Below are 6,291 nucleotides of genomic sequence, written 5' to 3'. Positions count from 1 at the left end.
ATCCCGGCTCTGCCGCTTGTCTGCTGGGTGACCTTGGGCAAGTCGCTTCACTTCTCTCAGTTGCCTCCTGGGCAAAATGGGAATTCGGTACCTGTTCTCTCTCCTACTTAGCCCCACGCGGGACCTAATTATCTCGCATTTATCCCGGAGCTCAATTCAGTGCTCGGCATATAGGAAGTGCTTAAGGAGTAGCACAGTTATTATTAATCAGCCCCGTTTCACTCCCTTTGGGAGAATACCGCCAAAGCGTTAGTGTCCATTCCAGTTTACAATAATAATGATATTTGTTAAGCACTTACTATGTGCTGTTCTCAAGCGAGCCCAGTGAGATGGGGATGGGGATGGGAGGCCGTCCACCTGAAATCTACAACGGGAATTCCAAGGGAAGAAGAAGAAAGTCTTCCTTGCTGCATTCACTGCTATCTCCTAGGCCTAGGAGGCCTTCCCAGAATGAGCCCCCTCCTTCCTCTCCGCCTCCTCCCCCTCTCCATCCCTCCCGCCTTACCTCCTTCCCTTCCCCACAGCACCTGTATACATGTATAGATGTTTGTACGGATTTATTACTCTATTTATTTTACTTGTACATATTTATTCTATTTATTTTATTTTGTTAATATGTTTTGTTTTGTTCTCTGTCTCCCCCTTCTAGACTGTGAGCCCACTGTTGGGTAGGGACCGTCTCCATATGTTGCCAACTTGGACTTCCCAAGCACTTAGTACAGTGCTCTGCACACAGTAAGCGCTCAATAAATATGATTGAGTGAATGAATGAATCTCCGGTCTCCAAGGACTAACTGATGAAAGACATAACGCTGACACACCCCAAGAGGAGGAAGTAGATTTGTGATCACAGTCCCCCACAGGGGCTTGTAGCTGTTGAGGACATGGTTAACGCGGAATAACTTTTTGAACTTTGCCCACGCTGTGCTCTTAGTTCCTAATGCTCATCGGTAAGCGAACTTCTCAGACCGCCCCCCGTGTGTGTCTCCAACTTTCTCGGCCTCCCAGGAGAGACAGAAGTTGGAGGTGACAGTCCATTCTACATGGTTCACTTTGCTCCTCTCTTTTGGTATTTTCCCCCGAAAGGGGTTTTCTGCTCCGATGAATCTGGAGGAGGAAATGTGTTTTACAAACTGTAATTTCACTCTGAGAACTCCCACGTTTCTGCTGGAAACAACAGCGATAGTAAAAACCACACCCGCTTTTATTGGATTATCGGAGGGTGGGGAGTGGGAGGGGGATTTTCCTTAGTATTCCATTTGAATTTTTTCTTTTATGCTGTTTCAGATTTTCCTTGATGACAGCCTTAAATCCTTGGGATCTAAATAAAATAGGTTAAAGAAAAACCTCACAGCCCTGGACTCCAAGCTCTGTTTAACACTCTTCCCATTGTTCTCTTCCCTTTCCATCACTCCCACATTGAATTGCTTTGGGCTTTGTTGCCTGGGTATTTAAGAATCGGGATTAAACAGCTGAAGAGGTAGAGGAAGTTTCGATGGGTTTAGAATATCTAGAGCACTGCAGTAAAAAAAAAAAAAAAAACACCCCAAAAACAACTATGAAAAATAAACCAGATTGCACCTCTTTCATTCATTCGTTCAATCATCATCATCATCATCAATCGTATTTATTGAGCGCTTACTGTGTGCAGAGCACTGTACTAAGCGCTTGGGAAGTACAAGTTGGCAACATATAGAGACAGTCCCTACCCAACAGTGGGCTCACAGTCTAAAAGGGGGTGACAAAGAACAAAACCAAACATACTAACAAAATAAAATAAATAGAATAGATATGAACAGGTAAAATAAATAAATAAATAAATAAATAGCACTATACTAAGCGCTTGGAAAGTACAATATAGCAATAAAGAGAGAGAATCCCTGCCCACAGTGGGCTTACAGTCTAGGGAGGGGGAGACAGACATCAAAACAAATAAACAGGCATCAATATAAAGTTATATACTTAAGTTCTGTGGGGTGGGGAGGGGGGAAAAGTGAAGGGAGTTGAGGTGACATGGAAGGGAGGGGGAGCTGAGGAAAAGGGGGCTTAGTCTGGGAAGGCCTCTTGGAAGAGGTGCGCCAAAACAATAAATCAGAGTCAGTGGGTATGATCCCTGCCCACAAGGAGCTTACAGTTTACTGAGAGAGACAGAAATTAGATTAGGGTTGTGGGGGTTAGCTCACCCTACCCTCCTGGGTAGTAGGTAAATGAATAAAACCAACTTTCTTTTCCTTAGACCCGGTTGGCATAAAGTAATAATAATAAATGTGGTTTTTGTTAAGTCCTTACTGTTTGTCAGGTGCTGAGGTAGATACAAGCTAGTCAGGTTGGGCACGGTCCCTGTCCCACATGAGGCTCACAGTCAAGCCCCATTTCACAGATGAGGTAACTGAGGCCCAGAGAAGTGAGGTGACTTGTCCCAGGTCACACAGCAGATGAGTGGTAGAGCCAGGTTTAGAACCCAGGTCCTTCGGATTCCCAGGCCCCTGCTCCCTTTCCATCAGGCCACGCTGCTTCTCCCCGACTTCTCCAGTGTAATCTCCCTCACCCCTTCAGGAGAAGTTGGTAAGAGGCAACTTCCCGAGCTGGAATGGAGAGTCATGGATGTCAGGGGCAGGCCTAAATGTAGGGAAGGGAAGTAGAATCCAGCAATATCAATCAATCAATGATACCTATTGAGCACTTTCTGCGTTCAGAGCACTGTACCAAGTGCTCGGGTGAGTACAGCAGAGTAAACAGACAGAACGCCTGCCTGCAGGCAACAGAAGCAGCCGATGCGGGGTTGAAGACCTAGATTCATTCATTCAATCGTATTTATTTATTCCATCGTAGTTATTGAGCGCTTGCTGCATGCAGAGCACTGTACTAAGCGCTTGGGAAATACAAGTGGGCAACAGATAGAGATGGCCCCTACCCAACGATGGGCTCACAGTCTAGAAGAGAATAATAACGATGGCATTTGTTAAGCGCTTTCTATGTGCCGAGCGCTGTTCTAAGCGCCGGGGGAGATACGAGGTAATCGGGTTGTCCCACAGTGGGGCTCACAATCTTAATCCCCATTTTACAGATGAGGGAACTGAGGCACAGAGAAGGGACTTGCCCAAAGTCACACAGCTGACGAGTGACGGAGCCGGGATTAGAACCTGTGTGCAGAGCACTGTCCTAAGCGCTTGGAAAGTACAATTCGGCAACAGAGATGGTGCCTAAGGGGTGTGAACTCTAGTGCCTAGATGATGCCCTACGGGTCGGAAATGGGCGGGGGAGATGAGAGATTAATCAGGGAAGGCTTCCTGGAGGATATGTCGTTTTAGTAGAGCTTTGAAGATGGGGAGAGTATCGGTTTGCCGGAGGCGAGAAAGGAGGGAGTTCCAGAGAGAGGGAGAGCGTGGGCAAGAAGTTAATAATAATAGCATTTATTAAGCACTTACTATGTGCAAATCACTATTCTATGCGAGGTTTTCTGGTTGTCCCACTGTGGGGCTCACAGTCTTAATCCCCATTTTACAGGTGAGGGAACTGAGGGACAGAGAAGTTAAGTGACGTGCCCAAAGTCACCCAGCTGACAATTGGCGGAGCCGAGATTTGAACCCATGACCTCTGACTCCAAAGCCCGGGCTCTTTCCACTGACCCACGCTGCTTCCCATGCGGTTAATGTTGAGAGAGATGAGCGTGAGAAGCAGCGAGTGGGTTGGTGTTAGAGGAGTCAAAGGGGTAGGTCGGGTTGCAGGTGGAGGGGAGTGAGAATTATGTGGAGAGAGCCGATCGAGTGCCTTAAAGTTGACGGACAGGAGTTTCCGCTGCTTGTGGAGAGGGATGGGTAATCGTTGGAGGTTTTTGAGAAGCCGGGAGATACGAGCAGAACAGTGATGCTCTCGAAAAAACGATCTGGGCAGCAGAGCGAGGTAAGGACGGGAGAGGCTAGAGGCAGGGACGGCAGCGAGGAGGCTGCTGGAGTGATCAAGGCAGAAATGTGATAGTGCGCTGGCAGCAAAGCAGGATTAGGTGACGTCGTTTCGTTTGGCAGGAAGGCATTTTTCGAGAAGATAATGCTCCTCTCCAGAGGACCCCACGTGGGAGAGGGACTGTGGTCAACTCGATTTGCTTGTATCCACCCCAGTGCTTAGAACAGTGCCCGGCACATAGTAAATGCTTAACAAACACCACAATTATTAACGGAATATAAGGATACGTATTTGTTCTGACGACTTGACACTTGTCCACATGTTTTGTTTTGTTGTCTGTCTCCCCCTTCTAGACTGTGAGCCCGTTGTTGGGTAGGGACTGTCTCTATATGTTGCCGACTTGGACTTCCCAAGCGCTTAGTACAGTGCTCTGCACACAGTAAGCGCTCAATAAATATGATTGAATGAATGAATGAATGAGAAGCAGTGTGGCCTAGTAGAAAGAGTAGAGGCTGGGAAATCAGGAGACCTGGGTTCTAATCCCAGGTCCGCCGCTAATAATAATAATAATGGCATTTATTGAGCGCTTACTATGTGCAAAGCACCGTTCTAAGCGCTGGGGAGGTTACAAGGGGATCAGGTTGTCCCACGGGGGGCTCACAGTCTTAATCCCCATTTGACAGATGAGGTAACTGAGGCACAGAGAAGTGAAGTGACTTGCTCAAAGTCACACAGCTGACAATTGGCGGAGCCGGGATTTGAACCCGTGACCTCTGACTCCAAAACCCGGGCTCTTTCCACTGAGCCACGCTGCTTCTCCTGTTGGGTGCCCCTGGGCCAGGTCACTTAACTGCTCTGTGCTCCAGTTTCCTCTTCTGTGAAAACGGGCCTAAGACAGTTGTCCTCCTTCTGCTTTAGACTGTGAGCCCTTGCGGGTCAGGCGGTACATCCCGTCTCCTAATGTCGTATCTACCCCAGCGCCTCGTGTACAGTGTTTGGCACATAGTAAGTGCTTCTCCACTCTTTATGATACCGTTAAGCGCTCACTACGTGCCAGGCACCGTACTAAGTGCTGGGGTAGATCCAAGCTAATCAGCTGGGACACAGTCCGTGTCTTTTGTGGGGCTCACGGTCTTAATCCCCATTGTGGACAGAGGGTACCCGAAGCACAGAGAAGTGAAGTACTTTGCCCCAGGTCACACAGCAGACAAGTGGCAGAGTCAGGATTAGAACCCAGGTCCTTCTGACTCCCATGTGTTCAACCCGATGAGTTTCTATCCACCCCAGCGCAAAGTACGGTGCTTGGCACGTAGTAAGCACTCTAACAAATACCATAAAAAAGGACTTAACGAACGCCACAGTTATGATTATGATTTTAGGGTGTAGGTGATAGAAAGTAGATGACTCCATGAGGCTTTCTTTGTATTTTGGCTGGCTGATTTTCTAATACCTTGTGAGGCCTTCCCCAGTTAAGCCCTCTTTTCCCCAATTCCCTCTCCATTCTGCGCTGTGCGCTTTGACCTGCTCCCTTCGGAGATTCACCCCGTACTCGGCCCCTTGAAGATTCACCCCACACTCAGCCCCACAGCACTTCTGCCCATATCCGTAACTTATTCATTTATATCAATGTCCGTCTCCTCGCCCAGACAGTGGGAAGTGAATGTGTCTACCGACTCTGCTTTATTGTTATATTGCACTCTCCCAGGTGCTTCGTACAGTACTCTGCACCCAGTAAGTGCTCAATAAATACGACTGGATTACTGCATCGGCCTCCTCTCTGATCTCCCATCCTCCTGCCTCTCCCCGCTTCAGTCTATACTTCATTCTGCTGCCCGGATTATCTTTGTACAGAAGCGCTCTGGGCATGTCACTCCCCTCCTCAAAAGCTCCAGTGGCTGCCTGTCAACCTACAAATCAAGCAAAAACTCCTCCTTCTCGACTTTGAGGCTCTCCAAAATCTCGCCCCCTCCTACCTCCCCTCCCTTCTCTCCTTCTCCAGCCCAGCCCGCACCCTCCGCTCCTCTGCCGCCGCTAACCTCCTCACCGGGCCTCGTGTTCGCCCGTCCCGCCGTCGACCCCCGGCCCACGTCCTTTCCCTAATCCCTGATTTTCCCTCCACACATCCGCTAAGCTACTCTCTTCCTCCCTTCAAAGCCCTACTGAGAGCTCACCTCCTCCAGGAGGCCTCCAGACTGAGCCCCCTTTTTCCTCTCCTCTTCCCCGTCTCACCCCGCCCTACCTCCTTCCCCTCCCCACAACACTTGTGTATATATTTGTACAGATTTATAACTCTATTTATTTTACTTGTAGATATTTACCGTTCTATTTATTTTGTTAATGATGTGCATCTAGCTATAATTCTATTTGTTCTGACGATTTTGACACCTG

The sequence above is a fragment of the Tachyglossus aculeatus genome, chromosome 1 (genome assembly GCF_015852505.1).
Source record: "Tachyglossus aculeatus isolate mTacAcu1 chromosome 1, mTacAcu1.pri, whole genome shotgun sequence".
NCBI classification, from domain to species: Eukaryota; Metazoa; Chordata; class Mammalia; order Monotremata; family Tachyglossidae; genus Tachyglossus; species Tachyglossus aculeatus.
The sequence above is the reverse complement of the archived record's forward strand: the minus strand, read 5'-3'. Positions refer to the sequence as shown.